Source organism: Sus scrofa, unplaced genomic scaffold (genome assembly GCF_000003025.6).
Source record: "Sus scrofa isolate TJ Tabasco breed Duroc unplaced genomic scaffold, Sscrofa11.1 Contig1914, whole genome shotgun sequence".
In the NCBI taxonomy this organism is placed as follows: domain Eukaryota; kingdom Metazoa; phylum Chordata; class Mammalia; order Artiodactyla; family Suidae; genus Sus; species Sus scrofa.
The window spans coordinates 2,150,652-2,168,863 of NW_018084979.1; the positions used below are offsets into that span (position 1 = coordinate 2,150,652).

At 50.7% G+C, this 18,212-nt stretch overlaps 1 protein-coding gene across 14 annotated transcripts in view; it reads left to right on the plus strand.

Annotated features, from left to right (window-relative positions):
• Nucleotides 1–2,654: 2,654 nt before the first annotated feature.
• Nucleotides 2,655–18,212, plus strand: part of KLC1 (kinesin light chain 1) — a 67,295-nt gene continuing 51,737 nt past the window's right edge. For 9 of the 14 annotated variants that reach the window (XR_002341081.1, XR_002341083.1, XR_002341082.1 and 6 more), the window contains exon 1: nucleotides 2,656–2,919. The gene's annotated coding sequence lies outside the window, so the exon portion shown is untranslated. Of the gene's footprint in view, nucleotides 2,920–18,212 lie in introns of all 14 variants that reach the window. The other 5 variants (XR_002341079.1, XR_002341080.1, XM_021081533.1 and 2 more) reach the window with 1 other exon arrangement.

The window sequence follows — 18,212 nt, forward strand, 5'->3', positions numbered from 1 at the left end:
TTCCACTCATCCTCGAGCAAGGACGGCAGCCGAGGCTTCATCTGGCCCTGGTAGGCTGCCTCTAAGTCTGTACTCCAGGCCCAGCCTCTGTTCTGATCAGATGTACAGGCTGCTGGTTGATCAAGTTTCGGAACAGAGGCGTGAAACGGTCAGGGGTGGGGAGGAGACAGAGACAGATGAAGGCAGAGGACACAGGGCATCTGCATTTGGGGAGAGATGGAGCGAGCCAGCAGGCTGCCTTTCCAGAGCAGAAGAGCTTTTCCAATGGGACCAAGGAGGGAGCTTCTCTCGTGTCTGCGGGAGGAACCCCTAGTCCTGCCCTGTGGGGTGGGGCACAGGACTGGCCCTGACCACAGGTGCCTGCTGCCCCTAAGGCTCAGCTCCACCCTTCCAAGACCCTGGCTGGCCCAGCAGGCTGTTGCGAAAATGTTTGATGCCTCTAGGTTTATGGGGAGTTCACACGATGGGTTTGCCACCTCTGAATAGCCCTGCTGAGGCTTTCCTGCCACAAAGGCATCAGCTCCTGGCTCTGCTAGTGCCTGCACAGGGGCACCGAGGGGCTCCCACCTGCTTCCTAAAGCTGAGTTAAGCCCTCCCTGGGAAGCAGCAAGCAAACCTCAGAACCGGAACCTGCAGGGCCAAGGCTGCACCACCTGCCGAATGGACCGAGGAGCGTGGGGATTCTGGGGGCGGGGGGCAGAGCTTGGGAGTCTCAGCGTGAAACCCTGGGGGAGGGTGGGTGCCCCAACCCTCAGCCCTGAGAATGACGGTGCCTCGAAGTGCGTCCAGGGAGTGGACGACTGGGCTCTCTCTCCTTTCCTCCTCACTTCAGACTCACTCCTGCCCGAGGCCTTCTGCCTGGAATGCCCCCCCCGCCCCGCCCTCCCTGGCTTTGCACTTGGCTCATTCAGAGTTCACTCTACCACCTCGCCTCTGCCTGTCACATCATCTTACTTTCTTAGCCAGACCCTGCACGAGCAGAGCAGGGCTCTCCTCTCTCCCGCCTATACCGACATGTCTCCGCTGGTGGCCACTGGCAGTTCAACGGGTACTGGTTGAGAGAATAAAAGAAAGATACAATAGAGTCTGAGCAGAAGGGCCGCAGTGGGGACGCAGAGGGGACGGACCGAAGCCATTCTACAGAGCTAGACTCTTGGTCACCCATCAGAAGAGGGCATCAGCACCTCGGCTTTCTCGCTTGCTCGCCTGCTGGGTGAGTGGAAGGAATGTCACACACTGAGCCCCGAGTCTCAGACAGAGAAGGGACTCTTGCTCAGCCTGCTCCCTTCTCCAAAGCCTTCTGGTTACAGCTGCCTGCCAAGCCCAGCCCAGTTGTTGAGGAGCAGGTGACATCCAAGCTGCAGTGTGTCCCAGTCACTCAGGGAGTGTGCAGGGGTTATTGGACTCTGTTTAACTGCCACCCCCCACCGCCACCCCCAGTAACTGCTGTGTCATGGAAGGCACTTCCCCACTTCTAGCTCAGCTTTGCATTTATAAATGAAAGCAAATTAACTGGACCTCCCTGGGAACATCCAGGGCCCTTTACTTCCAGGGTGACTGAGTAATTGCAGGGTTGAAATGGATGGCAATGCTGGGGCTAACATCTGAAAAGCAGAGCAGTTCAAAAGCAAATGTGGGGGCACATTGGCACAGGAGCCCCTCCTGGTTAATAATGAGACTTGGGACATCTGCAGGCACCTGGGGCGGGGTTCTCTCAAGCGGGTGGCAGGCAAAGAAAGCTGAGCTTTACCCACTGAATCAGCACCATCCTCCCAGCTGGCTGCTGAGTCAGGCCCGCAGAGCTGGCCATGCAGCAGGATGAGGCCCAGGGGCACTTTCTGACCTGGAAGTACTGCCCTTCGGGCTGGGCCAGAGTTGGCATCGCAGCAGGGGTGTGCCCTGGTGACGGCTGCCCGTGGGTGGGATGCGATGGCGGGGGTGGCACCTCTGCTGTGGCCAGGCAGGAGGGTTAAGCACCCCGGCCACTCTGACGACCCTGAGGTCCAGTTCCTGCGAGGCCTCCGTGGCTCAGGCGAGGGCCCAGCAAGTCCCCTGAGCTCTGACTCTTGAAGATCCCAAGGCCCAGCGTCCAGTGACCGAGGGGGGGAGGGCGTGGGGGCCAGGGCCCCGACCTAAGGCGGTAGGTTTTCCTGGAGGAAGGCCCCCTGCCTTCGTGCAGCGCCTCAGGACCCTTTCCTTTGGAGGGGCTGGTGAAAGATTTAAACGAGCACACGAAACACACGGAGACAGGGTTTGCACACAGCAAACATTATTCTCGATTCGCGAGGGCGGGAGTCGGCCGCGCGGGGAGCTGACCCGCCGTGCTGGGCGCCCCTCTGCCCCTGCCCGCGGGGAGGGGCAGCCGCCAGGCGCTCGGGGTCGCCGGCAGCCGCGCCCGCGCGGGGCCGCCCACGGAGGGCCCCTCGTCGCCCCTCGCCCCGCCCCAGTGTGGCCCGCGGCCGCCGGCCCGGGACCGCATCCGCGCCGCGGAGGCCCGCTCCCGCCGGCCCTCAACCCAACCCGCGCGGCGCGGGGGCCGAGGGGAGCCGCCCGGCCTCGGTTTCCCGGGCCGCCCCGCCCCCCGGCGACGGGCAGGGTGACGTCACGGCGGCGCGTGGCATTGTGGGGCGGGAGCGCCGAGCCGGGGGAGGGACGCCGAGACGCCATTTTCGGCGGCGGGAGCAGCGGAGCCGGAGCCGGCGGAGCGCGGGGCGGCGGCTGCGAGGAGGAGCCGCGGGAGACAGCGCGCGCGGGCGGCTGAGCATGCTGCGGGGCGGCCGCGCCGGCGCTCCTCGCTACTGACCGCGGCGCCGCACCTGAGGCGGCCGAGGCGGCGGCCCCGGCGGTCCTGCTCCGCGCACGCGCCCGCGGCCTCCCGGTGCTGACAGCGCGAGCGCGCGGCCCCGCGGGAGCAGCACGGTGAGTCGGCGGCGGGCCCCGGTCCTCCGGCCTCCCTCTTGCCCCCTCCCCGGGCCGCCGCCCGCGGCCTCCCGCAGGTCCACCCGCTCCCCTCCCGGTCCCGGTCGCCGCCCAGGCGCGGCCCCCTCCCCGTCACGTTCCCCCAGGTTCGGGCGCCCATCGCGCCCCGGCCGCACCCCGGCTCCGCATCCCCGCTCGGCCCTGCTGCGGCCGGGGGCGGGGCGGGGCGCGGCGGGGGCGGCCGCTCCGGGAGCAGCTGCGGCCCCGGGCGCCGCGGGGCGGGGGACGTGGCCGCGCCCGGGAGCGGGGCGCGCGGCGCGCGGGGAGGGGGCGGCCGGCCGGCTTTGTCCCGGTCCTCCCTCTTCCTTCCGGCCCCCGCCCTCTCCCGCGGCACCGCCCTGGGCGGACGCGCCTGTCAGGCTCGAGGGCGGCCGGCGGCCGGCGGGTCGGAGCGTGCGGGGTCCCTCCCGAGAGGCCGGCGGCACCTCGCCTGCTCCGGATCCCTTTCTTTGAGGCGCCGGGGGCGAAAACGTCTCTTCCACCGTGTTCACCGAGGCCCGAATTGCTCCCGCTCAGCTGGCAGCATCCTGGCCCCGGAATACTTAACTCGGTTGTCAAATTTGGTTCCCCTCTTTCCCTAAAAAATTAAAGTGAAGCGTTAAAGTTAATGCCTGGTGGATTGAATGGTTTTGTAAGTTAAGGTTTGTAGGTGCAGGTAATTTTGTGTTGGAGATTTTGTATTGTTACTGCTTTTTATGTTTTGTTATTTAAACAACATGGAGTTTAGATGCTAAGTGTTTGATAAGTATTTGAGAAAATGATGTTGTGACAAATGTGAGAGTAGCACAGCATTTGCGATACACCATTTAAACTGCTGTGTGAAAGGGCAGTTGGTTCTCTGATTCTTTGCATTAGTTAAACTTCTAGGCTGTTTTTGTACAGCGTGACTAAGCCATGATCAGAATCATCAGCTCGTAACACATTGTAATAGTTAAGTGTAAAAACTCATTAGGAATTGGAACAACCTCTTTAAATGTCATACTCTTATTAGGACGAACCTTTCAGGGGCTGGCCACAAGCCTTAGATAAGATGGGAAATGATTCATCTTCTGTTTCCTGAGTGTTTCCAAGAGTTCAGTGATACTAAATAATAAAAACGAGATTGTTGGGGCTTCTGTGTGGGAGGGTGCCCTCTCTTGAGCCGGTTTCTCCAAGTCATCCCAGACTGCAGCCTCATGTTGCAGTGGAGCCCGGCCGCCCTGTGGTGTTGCTGAGGGCTGTGGGGGACCAGGCTGGTAACCTCACTGCGGCCTGGCTCGTTCCCCTGGCTTGGCAGCGCCTTCTGTAAATGCTGTAGACGGTACGTAGTAAAGGTAGAAGGACATCCGTGGGAATCAGGACAGTGATTGTCGCTAGCAGGGACTAGGAGGAAATGCCACTGAGACGCATAGAATCCTGAGGGTTACATAGCAAACGAAAACTCCGTTGCAGTTACTTAAATTATACCTTCTTAAAAAAAGATTATGCCTTTTTTGGGGGGGAGGGGCACACCCTTGGTGTGTGGACGTTCCTGGGCCAGGAACAGAACCTGTGCCACAGCAGTGACCCAAGCCACTGCAGTAATAACACTGGACCCTTAACTCGCAATGCCACAAGGGAACTCCAAAGTATACCTTCTTAAACATGTTTCATATGGTTGAAAAGTAGGTAAGTCAGTGTGTAGCTTTCCATGTAGACTATAAACTATCTTAAAAACACAATTGTGTAAAGGGAACTAGAAAATAGAGGAGTCAGAAGTGGAATGAAACTTAGGATTCATATGACTGGAAACATAAGTAGAATATGTTAAGAAATCAGGACTTTTAACAAAGAAGTGGTCAGTAATGTCCTGAGCAGAAGCACGGGGAGATTTGAAGTGTCAGTGTCGTGGCATGGACTAAAGATGTTAGCCCATTAGGTTGCGAAAGCAGGGTCTTCAGTGTCTCCTGAGAGCCCCCTGCTGTGCTCAAGTAGTCGGGGACGAGGAGACAGCCGCCGCCATGGAGGAGCTCCATCTGATACCACAGAATAGGTCCTGTACTGTGCCCAGTGCTCCGAGGTGATGCAGGCTCTGAGGCTCGAAGAAAAGTGGGGTGGGACTGGGAGCGGTGGTGCTGCAGATTTCGAAGGGATGAGAGGGAAAGATGGGGTCAGGAAAGGCTTGTACACAGAGCTTAGGGCTTTGCTTTCATCCCGAGGCTAAGGAAGGAGGAGAGGAGGGGCTTAGGAGTGAGGTGATGGTTCACAGGTTCAGAAAGAGCATGGATGGCCTAGTGAGACTGTTTGTTTTTGGTCTTTTTAGGGCCCCACCTTCGGCATATGGAGGTTCCCAGGCTAGGGGTCAGTCGGAGCTGTAGCCGCCGGCCAACACCACAGCCACATCAATGCCAGATCCGAGCCTGCGACCTACACCAGAGCTCACAGCAATGCCAGATCTTTAACCCACTGAGCGAGGCCAGGGATCAAACCTGCGTCCTTGCGAATATTAGATTTGTTTCTGCTGAGCCATGGCGGGAACTCCGAGACAGGTACTCCGCTCTAAGTGGACACTGAGAGCTTTTGCATTAGGGCAGTGGCAGGAGGAACGAGGACAGATGAGTGAGAGAGGGGTTGAAGGGTTTGGTCCTTACTTGGGATGGAGTGGAGTGAGGGAAGGGGGGCTGCAGGCAGAAGGAGACTGGAGGCAGTGTTTGAAGCCAGAGCCAACTGTTAAAGCATAAGCCGGATCCTGGCGCCTCTCTGCTGAAGTTCTTGCCACTGTCCTGAAAGTCCCCCAGCCCACCTTCCCCCCTCTTGCCTTGTCTTCTGACTGACTCTTGCCCTCTTTCAGGTGCGCCCAGGTGCACCTCGAGTCTGCTCTTCTGGACATCAGAGGGTCCTCACTTCCCCACACACTGCTTAGCTCTGCTGTCTCCTGTGCTGCATTATTGTACCTAATTATTTTCTCATTTAGTTTATTGTCTGTTTCCTTCACTTACATTCGAAGTCTCCACCAGGGAGTGTCAGTCTTGGTACATAAGAGGCACTTAAATGTTTGTTGAGGGAACGCGCCTGGAGTTACTTCCTCGTCTCTAACTTGAGTGACTCACTGGCAGGTGACACCCACTGAGGTGGGGAAATGGGGACAGGAGGTGGCTGGCGAGCTTGGGTTTGGGTGGGTTAAATCCAGAATAAAGTTCCTTTTGGTGCAATGCGTTAAGGATCCTGTGTTGTCACTGCAGCAGCTTGTGCCACTGCTGTGGCCTGGGTTGGATCCCTGGCCCCGCAACTTCCACGTGCTGTGGGTGTGGCCAAAGAAGGTAGTAACCAGAATGCTTGTAGATGGGCAAGTGGGATTGGTGGTCAGTTGGATATTCCGATCTGGAGCTCAGAACAAAGATTTAGGCTGGAGGTGCAGATTTGAGAGGCCTCATGTTGTTGAAAGCCGGTGACCTCTCCAAGGGAGCGTCTGATACCTGGTAGAGGCTGCAGAGAGGCTGTGCACACGGGGCTCCTGGGACACAGGGAAGAGGAGGAGGGCAGAGGCTGATTGGCTCAGAGGGAAAGGAAGATTTGGACAGAAAAATCTATTGGATTTGGCTTCTGGGAGGTTACTAGTGACCTTTTAAACATTTTCTGAGAGTATTACCTTCTAAGGCAGGAGGGCTAATTCGGAGGTGACCTGCCTTTTTTCTCCCAAGGCATGCTTGTGTCATTTTGCCTCCTGTTAATATACTCTTAGATCAAAAACGTGTTGTGGGAGTTCCCATCATGGCTCAGCGGAAACAAATCTGACTAGTATCCGTGAGGATGCAGGTTTGATCCCGGGCCTCACTCAGTGAGTTAATAATCCCGCAGTGTCATGATCTGTGGTGTAGGTTGCAGATGCGGCTCAGATCTGGCGTTGCTGTGGCTGTGGTGTAGGCCAGTGGCTACAGCTTGGATTGGATCCCTAACCTGGGAATTTCCATATGCCGTGGGTGTGGCCCTAAAAAGACAAGGGAAAAAAAGAATTATGATTTTATTTTTACTTTTTTTTTTTTTTTTTTTTTTTTTTTTTGTCTTTTTGCCTTTCCTAGGGCCATTCCCGTGGCATATGGAGGTTCCCAGGCCTAGGGGTCTAATTGGAGCTGTAGCTGCTGGCCTACACCAGAGCCACAGCAACGCGGGATCCGAGCCGCGTCTGCAACCTACACCACAGCTCACGGCAACGCCAGATCCTTAACCCACTGAGCAAGGCCAGGGATTGAACTCATCACCTCATGGTTCCTAGTCGGATTCGTTAACCACTGAGCCATGACAGGAACTCCTATTTTTACCTTTGGAGTCAGGTGAAAGCAGTCTGGATCTATGCTTTTAATTTTTTTATTTTCAATTTTTTTTCTTTATGGAATATGGAAGTTCCCAGGCTAGGAGTTGAATGGAGTTGCAGCTGCCGGGCCTACACGGCAGCCACAGCAGCGGCAGATCCGAGCCACATCTGTGACCCACACCACAGCTCATAGCAACGCCAGATCCTTACCCCACTGAGCGAGGCCAGGAATCGAACCTGTATCCTCATGGATACTACTCAGGTTCGTTACTGCTGAGCCACAGTGGGAACGCCAGTGGATCTGTGCTTTTAAATATGCTTGGGATGTTGATGCTTAATAAAGAAGATCTCAGTGAATATCTGTAGAACAAGCCGTTTGAGCTGAGTGGCGTGCGTGTGTAAAGTAGAAGCTGTTTCCTTGGTTATAAAATACCCTGGTTCCCTCACCTAAACCTTCTCTTGTTCCCTGGGTTTGACGGCATAACATGGAGATTTGCGGAAGTCACTGTACTGCTACTCCTCCAGCTGGTGAGAGTGAGTCTGAACCAGAAAACCTTGGCAGGGTGATCAGCTCCATTCTGCTGTTGAGGAGACGGGATGAGCGAGGGCAGAGGATGGAAACCAGAGGTGCACAGCTTTGAGGTCAGACCTGTAACTCCAGGCTTTGTGGGTGCATTTCAGGCCTTGAACCACCTTGCTGTCATGAAGCACAGCAATGCTCATTTCAGGATTTCCCTTGTGGTCAGTGAGTTAAGGATCTGGTGTTGTGGCTGCTGTGGCACAGGTTTGATCCCTGGCCTGGGAACTTCCACATGCCAAAAACCCAGACAAACAAAAATCAGCCCAAAACAATGCTAAGCTCAGTCCTCCAGTGGCTTTCACCTGGGAAGCCCAGGTGATGCCGGCTGGGCCTGGCCACTCCCCGGCCTTGCTGTCTAATGTGCGGTGCTTTGCTCACCATGTTGGTGGTGTACTCGTGCTCTCCACAGAGGCTGGCATAGGATGTGGTCTTCTTTCTCGTGGGGAATATGATGGTGCATTTTCTCTTCAATTCACTTATTTTGCCTGTTTAAAAATGATTTGTATTATTGACAAACAAGGGGAAATATGTTTTCTTTTACAATTGTAGTTAACCCTCCCCCAAACTAACCTTCTTAACTATTTCAAAGTGTGTAGTTCAGGAGTCTTAAATAGGTATACATTGTTGTACAGCAGATTTTTAGAACTTTTTTCCAAAACTAAAACTCTGTACGGATTAACACCTCCCCATTTCTCCCCATCCCCTCAGCCCCCAGCAACCACCATGTTACTTCTGTTTTCTGTGAATTTAACTACTTTAGATACTTCATATTCCTGGGATCGTATAGTATCTGTTTTTTGTGACTGGCTTATTTCACTTAGTGTAGTGTCCTTAAGATCGATCCATAATTTCTGTTCTTTTAACTAAAACATCATTAAGTTGTAAGGCTTTTTTCTGAGCGACATTTATATGAGTTTTCTATTTACTGTGTAACAGATTACTGATATTTAGTGTCTTAAAGCAATAACATTTGTTATCTCACAGTTTCTGTGCATGATGGGGTCCAGGCATGGCTTGCTGATCTCTCTGCTTAGGGCTCATGTGGCTGCAGTTGTGTGTTGGGCTGTAGTTCTCTTCCAGAACTCAGAGTGCCCCTGCAAGCTCTTGTCGTTGTGGCAGAATGCAGTTCTTTTGGTTGTAGGACTCACATCCTGGTTTTCTTGCTGGCTGGATGGCTGTCGGTTGGCAGCATGGCTGTCGGTTGGCAGCTTTCTTAGCTCCTAGAGGTGGCCTGCACTCTCTTGCCAGGAATACTGATTTATTTCCTTAACTCTAGGTTAGTTCTGTCTATTCTAGAGCTTCATATAAATGTAGGAGATGATACAACATGCGTGTTTTGCATCCAGCTTCTTTAATGTAATGTAGCTCTTTGGACTCAGGGCGTGGAACAGATCGTGTCAGTGGTTTGTTCCTTTCTGTCCCTGTGCGGCTCTTCTCCTGTATGGACTGCTGCAGTCTAACCATTCTCGTCTGGATGCGCATCCGGGATGGGGAGCCCTCCCTCTTGGACACCATTATGTGGACGGTATTTTCATTTCTTTTGCGTAAATATCTAGGAGTGGAATTTGCTCACACAGATAGATACCGGGTTGACTTTTAAAGACACTGTCACTTTCCCAAAATGGTTGTGCAGTTTGCACTCGCAGCAGCAGTGTGTGTGAGTAGTTAGTTCCAGTTGTTCGCTGAACCTCCAGCTTCTGGTTCATCAGCTGCTGCTAGATGCTGACCTCTTGTGGTGGGTCTGGCGCGCCTCCCCGGTTACTAACCGTGATGTGCACTTACTCACATGTTTGTTGGCTTTTACACCTGCTTTCATGAAGCGTCTGTTCAGGTCTTTTGCCCATTAAAATAAATTGGGTTTTCTTTTTATTATTGATTTTAGGAATTCTTTTTCTTTTCTTTTCTTTTTTTTTGTCTTTTTGCCATTTTTTGGGGTACTCCCTCGGCATGTGGAGGTTCCCAGGCTGTTCCCAGGCTAGGGGTTGAATCGGAGCTGCAGCCGCCAGCCTAAGCCAGAGCCACAGCAACACAGGATCCGAGCCGCGTCTGCAACCTACACCACAGCTCATGACACCGCTGGATCCTTAACCCACTGAGCGAGGCCAGGAATCGAACCCGCAACCTCATGGTTCCTAGTTGGATTCGTTAACCACTGTGCCACAACGGGAGCTCCGATTTTAGGAATTCTTTGCATATTTGGGTACATGTCTTTTGCCATATGTTAGAAATATTTTTTTCCCAATCTGAGGCTTAACTATTTGGTTTTTTTTTTGGTTGTGCTTTTTAAGAATCAATAGTTTCAAATTCTGATGAAGTCTACTTTGTCATTTTTTTTCTTACATGGTACTTACTGTTGTCTTCTCTGTTTGTTTATTTATTTATGTCTTTTTTAGGGCTGCTCCTGCAGCATATAGAAGTTCCCAGGCTAGGGGTCAATCAGAACTGTAGCTGCTGCCCTACACCACAGCCATAGCAACTCAGGATCCAAGCCATGTCTGCAACCTACACCACAGCTCACAGCAATGCCAGATCCTTAACCCACTGAGCAAGGCCAGGAATTGAACCTATGTCCTCATGGATACTATTTGGGTCTGTTATCACTGAACCACAACAGGAACTCCTCTAGTTTTAAATCATTAAAAATGTATATGCTCTTTTGGGAAAAGCCATTATATAGGAAGATGTAAAGGTGTGAGTTGACTCTTTTCCCATTACCTCTCTCCTGAGAGAACTCATTTTTAAAAAATGTTTTAATGGAAGTTCCCATTGTGGCTCATGGTTGATGGATCTGTCTAGTATCCATGAGGCTGCAGGTTTGATCCCTGGGCTTGCTCAGTAGGTGTTGCTGTGAGTGGTGGTGTAGGTTGCAGACATGGCTTGGATCCTGCATTGCTTTGGTTGTGGTGTAAATGTCTGGCCTGGGAACCTCCATATGCCATAGGTGCAGCCCTTAAAAAAAAAAAGTTTTAACTGGAGTTCCCGTCGTGGCGCAGTGGTTAACTAATCTGACTAGGAACATGAGGTTGCGGGTTCGGTCCCTGCCCTTGCTCAGTGGGTTAATGATCCGGTGTTGCCGTGAGCTGTGGTGTAGGTTGAGACGTGGCTCGGATCCCGCGTTGCTGTGGCTCTGGAGTAGGCTGGTGGCTACAGCTCCGATTGGACCTCTAGCCTGGGAACCTCCCTTCTTAGGCCCGGGAGCGGCCTAAGAAATAGCAAAAAGACAAAAAAAAAAAAAAAAGTTTTAATGCCTGCCTTTAGTTAGGAAAGAAAATTATTCCATATGTGTTTTATTAATGCTTAAATATATAAACTCAGTCTTACGGCATTGTGTTAATCTGCTGACATTTTTCATTTACAGATAAAAATGGCTTTTTTTTTTTTGCTTTTTGTTTAGGCCTGCACCTGCAGCATATGGAAGTTCCCAGGCTAGGGGTCGAACTGGAGCTGCAGCTGCCTGCTGTACCACAGCCACAGCAACCTTGAATCCGACGGTTGTAACCTGCACCACAGCTCATGGCAACGCCAGATCCTTAACCCACTGAGCAAGGCCAGGGATCGAACCTGCGTCCTCATGGATCCTAGTCAGGTTCATTACTGCTGAGCCACAATGGGAACTTCCAAAAACTTAAATAAATGTTTATTTAAAGAGAGAAGAGAGAGAAGACAGGTGTGGAGAAAGCAGAGGCAGAGGTGGCTTGGGGCAGGGGTTGAGGGGGAGACCGAGACAGAGGAACGAGAGAGGAAGGGGCCAAAGATGCCTTTTTTTTAAACCTCCAAATGAGCACTTCTATATCCTTTTGCCCCAGGCGCCCGAAACATCCTGTCCTGCGTTCTCTCAGTCACACTGTCTGATGCAGCTGTTTTCCCTTCTGCTCACTCAACCGTGGATGGTGGTAGAGTCATCTGCGTTCCTGGGGCTTACTCACTTGTTTTTAGCAAAAGCATATGCTCCTGTATTTTCATGTTCCTTTTTCCTGTGATTTCTCATGCTTAAAATCTGCATCTGAAGAGATGGACCTGTGGTCCCACAGCAAATTAAATGACCTCAGCACACTTCCTGGCCTTGGCCTGGAGCCCTGCATGGGGGAGAGCAGGTACTTCCCCCGCTGGTTGGGGACCTGGCCTCCTTGTGACGTTCCTTCCACGGGTGGTGTGGGTAGGTCATCGGAGAGTGAGAGCACCTCTGTACAGAGAGGTGGCCAATTTCAAAGCAGAACCACACCCAGCCAACTTCCTGAGCAGGGCTGTGGGAAAAAGTCCCAAAGAGTTCTGACTGCCCTCATTTCTCTAATTTTGCAAGGGCATCTGCCTGTAATAGATTCACCCAAGAGGCAGATACATGCTTTTGCTTTCTGGGGTGGTTTGTAGTTGTGGGATGGCAACAAATAGATACTGTAAATTAGCAAGGAGTAGATACTGTGCACTCTAGATTAGATTAGGTGAGAGGAAGAGTTAGAGGAGATACCATGGTTAAAGTAGAAAATGATGGCGTCAGAGTTCCCATCATGGCTCAGGGGAGACGAATCTAAGATCCTTGAGGACGCAGGTTTGATCTCTGGCCTCGCTCAGTGGGTTAAGGATCAGGCATTGCTGTGGCTGTGGTGTAGGCTGGCGACTACAGCTCCAATTCGACCCCTAGCCTGGGAAACTCCATAAGTCAAGGGTGCGGCCCTAAAAAGACAAAGAGAAAAGGAAATGATGGGTTAATACAATTTCCCTTCTGTAACAGGCTTTGGGATTGTACATTGCCTCTGTCAGTTGATAGCCCAGAGGTGAAGCTTCCAATCAAGAGGTACCTAGTAGAGCACATTCTCCCTTGAGTAGATTATAGTGATTTGTTGTTGTTGTTGTTGTTTTTCCTTTGTCCATGCCTGGATCTGCAGCATTTGGAAATTCCTGGATAAGGGATTAAACCCAAGCCACACCAGTGACAATGCAGGTGTTGGTGACCCAAGGCCACCAGGGAACTCCAGATTATAGTGATTTTTTTTTTTGTCTTTTTGTTGTTGTTGTTGTTGCTATTTCTTAGGCCGCTCCCGCGGCATATGGAGGTTCCCAGGCTAGGGGTCGAATCAGAGCTGCAGCCGCCGGCCTACACCAGAGCCACAGCAACGCGGGATCCGAGCCGCGTCTGCAACCTACGCCACAGCTCACGGCAGCGCCGGAACCTTAACCCATTGAGCAAGGGCAGGGATTGAACCCACAACCTCGTGGTTTCTAGTCGGGTTCATTAACCACTGTGCCACGACAGGAACTCCTGCAGTCGGCTTCTTAACCCACTGCACCACATCAGGAGCTCTGACATAGTGATTCCTAATGTGTAAGGGGTAGGCTGTGTGTGGCTGGAGAAAGTATGTCTATTATTATAATATGGTGTTACATTTAGAAAACAGACTTATGTTGTAACACAAACTCCAAAGGGGCATGACATTTGTATTTTTATCCAAAAATGTCCTGGCCTAAGAACGATCGAGGCCCTCCAGGAGACCTTTTTGGATTTTGCTCAGATCTGAACCTTAACTTTGTTATATGAGCTGGGGGAGTGACGCACCTCCTCCCGCTCAGCCTGTCCTGCCTCCACCCAAACCAGCCAGCCGGTCCGGGAAGTTTAAGAATTACTGTTTTGTGTCACCTCTTTTCCAGTAAGTTGTATTCTGCCTTTGACTCTGTATCATTTTTGTTCTGAAATTTCAGAACCACAAAATACATTTTTACTTCTTCCGTCACCATTGATTACTTTGCTTTTTTAGTTGCACAAGGTAATGTATATTTGGAAAACCTTAAACGCATTGAAAAGGGCTTGCGCTTTTTCTTGTGTATTAAAAGGGGAGCACAGGATAAAAAGATTGAGAGATGAAGCTTTCTGTTACTCCTTGGCAGAGCTAAAATAGGTAAGGTCCCAAGAGGGGTTTGCTGTTTTGCTTTGTTTTCTTTGATCTGTACCATTTAATTTAAAAAAGGTCTGGTCATATTTTACTAAGATATGATTCCTGTATGAAAAAATTCACAGGATTGTGCAGCCCTCTGAATGCAGAACATTCGTCACCCCAGAGAGAGCCCTGTGCCCGTTAGCAGTCAGCTCCCTCGGGCAGCTACTGATCTACGTTCTGTCTCCGCGGGCATTTCCTATAAATGGGATTGTGTAATCTGTGCCCTTTTGTGTCTGGCCCCTTCAGTTAGTCCAGTGTTATCTGTGTTGCAGCATGCATCAGTAGTTTGTTCCTTTTTATTGACAAATATTCCACTGGATGGATGTAACCACGCTTTGTTTATTCGTTCATTAGTTGCTGGACATTTGGGTTGTTTCCACAATTTGACTATTATGAATAATGCCAAAATATTTGTGTACAAGTTTTATATTTGTCCAGGATTTTTTTTTTTTTTTTTTGACCATTCATGTGTAAGTTTTAACATAAGCAAGTTTTCAGGAGTTCCTGTCGTGGCTCAGCAGTTAACGAATCTGACTAGCATCCATGAGGATGTGGGTTCGATCCCTGGCCTCACTCAGTGGGTTAAGAATCTGGTGTTGCTGTGAGCCATGGTGTAGGTCACATACGTGGCTTAGATCCTGTGTTGCTGTGGCTCTGGTGTAGGTCAGCAGCTACAGCTCCAAATGGACCCCTAGCCTGGGAGCCTCCATATGCTGCAGTTGTGGCCCTAGAAGATGAAAAAAAAAGAAAAAAAAAACAGCAAACCAAAAAGGAGTTCCTGTCATGGCTCAGTGGTTAATGAATCCGACTAGGAACCATGAAGTTGTGGGTTTGATCCCTGGCCTTGCTCAGTGGGTTAAGGATCCGGTGATGCTGTGACCCGTGGTGTAGGTCGCAGGTGCAGCTCAGATCTCGAGTTGCCGTGGCTGTGGTGCAGGCTGGCGGCTACAGCTCCAAGTGGATCTCTAGCCTGGGAACCTCCATATGCCGCAGGAGCGGCCCTAGAAAAGGCAAAAAGACAAAAAAAAAAACCCAAAAAACAAGTTTTCAGTTTTCTTGCATATATAACCAGGAGTGGAATTGATGGGTCATTCTGTAAAGAGTGGCTTTAGAATCTAACCAGTTCTTTAATTTTTTGGTCTTGTAAAATATTCAGTGTACTTAGCATTTCTATTCTTGTCTCAGTGTTAGGTTGGTCTATTTTTATTGTGGGAGAAGTGTCAAATTCTTTCTGTATTTGAGAGTTTAAGTTCCATTGCCTACAACTCTAGACAGTCTAGTTGCACACGCAAGCACAGCAGTGTAGTTGCTGAATCAAAGGTACATCTGAGCAGGGTGGAGAGAGCTGGGTTCTGATTCTGTTCTCAGTAGTGTGAGCACAGACTATAACTTATAATTGTCTCCTGTTATAAATAGGAATTATAGTGTTAGTTGACTAAACGACCTCAGACTTTTTTTTTGTTCTTAAAAACAATTCACATTTATGCTCAAAAACTAAGATACTTTGATGTCAATTTTTTTTTTTTTTATCTTTTTAGGGCCTCACCTGCGTCATATGGAGGTTCCCAGGCTAGGGGTCAAATTGGAGCTACAGCTGCTGGCCTACACCACAGCCACAGCAATGTCAGATCCTAGCCAAGTCTGTGACCTACACCACAGCTCATGGCAACACCAGATCCTTAACCCACTGAGTGAGGCCAGGGACCGAACCCACAACCTCATGGTTCCTAGTCGGATTCATTTCTGCTGTGCCACAATGGGAACTCCCGATGTCAATTCTTAATACACATATTGTGTATATCTATTCTGTTTTGTATTCTTTGTATGTTGATTGAAAAAGTAACCCTTTTATTTGAGAATATGTTTGGGTTTGCATAAAAGATGCGAGGATAGCATAGAGAGTTCCTGCATATTTGCTCTCACGTTAACATCCTATCTTACTGGGTTACATTTTTGACAGCTAAGGAAGCAGCACTGATACATAATTATTAACCATTCTCCACATTTTATTTGGATTTTACTGATTTTCTCCTTGTTATGTTGCAGGGCCCCTTCCTCACGGGACACCATATCACATTGCCCTTAGCTATCATTTTTCCTAGTCTGTTTTTTTTTTTTTTTAAATGGCTGGTGCGGCATATGGAACTTCCTGGGCCAGGGTTTGAATCTAAGCTGCAACTGTGACCTAAGCTACAGGTGTGACCTTTGCCACAACTGTGACAACACTGAATCCTTTGATTCACTGTACTGGACTGGGAATCGAACCTGTGGTTCCACAGAGATCTGACCTGCTACATCAGATTCATTCTTTCTTCTTCTCTTCTTTTCTTTTCTTTGTCTTTTTAGGGCTGCACCCACTGCATATGGAAGTTCCTAGGCTAGAGGTTGAATCAGAGCTGCAGCTGCCGGCCTATACCACAGCCACAATAACTCAGGATCTGAACCGTGTCTGTGACCTACACCACAGCTCACGGCAATGCCAGATCCTTAACCCGCTGAGTGAGGCTAGGGATTGAACTTGCGCCCTCATGGATACTAGTTAGGTTCGTTACCACTGAGCCACAACAGGAACTCCTTAATGGTGGTTTTTTTTTTTTTTTTTTTTGTCTTTTTGCTATTTCTTTGGGCCGCTCCCGCAGCATATGGAGGTTCCCAGGCTAGGGGTCTAATCGGAGCTGTCCCCACCGGCCTACGCCAGAGCCACAGCAACGCCAGATCCGAGCCGCGTCTGCAACCCACACCACAGCTCACGGCAACGCCAGATGGTTAACCCACTGAGCAAGGGCAGGGACCGAACCCGCAACCTCATGGTTCCTAGTCGGATTCATTAACCACTGTGCCACGACGGGAACTCCATTGGTATTTTTAATAATTAGTTTTTTTAGGTACAGCCTGAAGTATGAAACAAATATCCACAGTTCCACATTGGTACAAATGATAAATAAGTGAGGGAAGAGGCAGCTCAGAGGCCCTATCTCCCAGACAAAAGAATTCCATAGAATTTACACTCCCTCCTGAAGAGTTGAACTCTCCTCCCCACCCCCTGAGCGAGGGCTGCACTTGTTGGCCGGCCTCCCACCCATGCACTGTGGATGGGGTGTGGGGAGGTTCCCTGCAGTGGGAGAGCAGCACACACACCTCAGCCACTGACCAGGACTGACCCCACTAGCTGGAGATCAGGTGGAAAGCGTAGACTCTGGCTGTAATGTGTTGAGATTGGTACTCGTACTTTTTAAAATCATTTATACCAAAAGGGGAAGCCCAGAGAGAGCAACATCTCTTCACTCAAAAAATATTTGCTGTTCTGGCATTGAAGGCCAGTGGGGCTTGTGCGCAGGAGCTCCACGGGACTGGGGGAAACGGAGACCCCATTCTTCTTCTTTTTTTTTTTTTTGTCTTTTTGCCATTTCTTGGGCCGCTCCCGCGGCATATGGAGGTTCCCAGGCCAGGGGTCGAATCGGAGCTGTAGCCGCCGGCCTACGCCAGAGCCACAGCAACACAGGATCCGAGCTGCGTCTGCAACCTACACCACAGCTCACGGCAACGCCAGATCGTTAACCCACTGAGCAAGGGCAGGGACCGAACCCGCAACCTCATGGCTCCTAGTCAGATTCGTTAACCACTGCGCCAAAACGGGAACTCCTTTTTTTTTTTTTTTTTTGTCTGGAGACCCCATTCTTAAAAGACACACACAGACTTTCACGTGCACTGGGTCCCAGGGCAAAGCAAAGTCTCCACGGGAATCTGGGTCAAACCTGACCACAGTTCTTGGAGGACATCCTGGGAAAACAGGGGTGAACGTGGCTTGTTGTGAGGGAAGGACACTGAAAGCAAAGCTCTCAGGAATATTCAGTAGCAGACAAAATAGACTTTAAAATGAAGAATATTTTAAGGGACAAAGAAGGACATTACATAATGATCAAAGGATCAATCCAAGAAGATGATGTAACAATTGTAAATATCTCTGGAGGTGGCCATTTAGGGAAAATCTGGCCCCACCGTCAGTCAGCTGCTGAGAAGCCCCAGCTCAAACAACAATCCAGGTGGGATCACAGCCCTGCCCCTCAGTAAAACAGGCTGCCTAAAGACCCCCCAGGCACACAGCTGCCTCTAATCCCATCCAGAGACTAAGCCCCACCCACCAAAGGGAGTAGAATCAGCTCCACCTACCAGAGGGCAGGCATCAGCCCCTCCCATCAGGAAGCCTACAGCAAGCTCCCCATACTGACTTCAGCCACAAGGGGGGCAGACACCAGAAGTAAGAGAGGCTACAACTCTGTTATCTGTAAAAAGGTCACCACACCAAAAACCTATAAAAATGAAAAGACAGAGAACTATAACTCAGATGAGGGAGAAAGGAAAAACCCCGGAAAAACAACTAACTGAGGAGGAGATTCTTAGCCTCCAGGGAAAAGATTTTAGACTGTTGATGCTGACGATGATGCAAGACGTT